This window comes from Bombina bombina, chromosome 5, assembly GCF_027579735.1.
Source record: "Bombina bombina isolate aBomBom1 chromosome 5, aBomBom1.pri, whole genome shotgun sequence".
NCBI classification, from domain to species: Eukaryota; Metazoa; Chordata; class Amphibia; order Anura; family Bombinatoridae; genus Bombina; species Bombina bombina.
The window spans coordinates 336,301,581-336,302,212 of record NC_069503.1 but is presented as its reverse complement, the minus strand read 5'-3'; positions in this window follow the sequence as shown (position 1 = coordinate 336,302,212).

Genomic DNA, 632 nt, shown 5'->3' with positions numbered 1-632 from the left:
TAATAGAAGTGCATTACAATCATTTTCACTGTGTATGATTAATTGTTTTTAAGGGATTTGGGATCTAGCTCTGTAATTGTGAACTTCCCCATTCTATGCACGACCTGACCATTAGGAGGAACAGTTCTATGACCAGTAAGGGAACTAGCTCAAAGTCAAAGGCCAATACTCCGTTTTTATTTACCACCTGACCACTAGGAGGCAACATAAACACAGCCTAGTTTTCTATATAAATCTATCTGACCACAAGCGAATAAAGGGGCCAATAGCAGTAAAGGAATCGTTATTCACACAGTCCAACTAGTTCCTTAAATTGGACAAAGTCAATGTACAGGATGGGAACTAGTTATAATCCGGAATAAGCATTTATGTTCTTGCTACTTGAGTTTTTCTTTGCTACTACAGCCCCCGTACTCAACTAACTACCAGCCTAGCGAGGATAGCAGCAATATAAGCAGACAATCTCTCTCTATATATATTTTTTAGCAACATATATAAGCACAACAGGACTCAGGAGAATGGTAGCGATTGCTTCTCGTAACCATACTACAAAACTAAAACTTTTCATTGGTCAAACAAATCCTGAGAGTGAGGCTTGATACGCAAGTTGACTTCCAGTCATACACGTCATT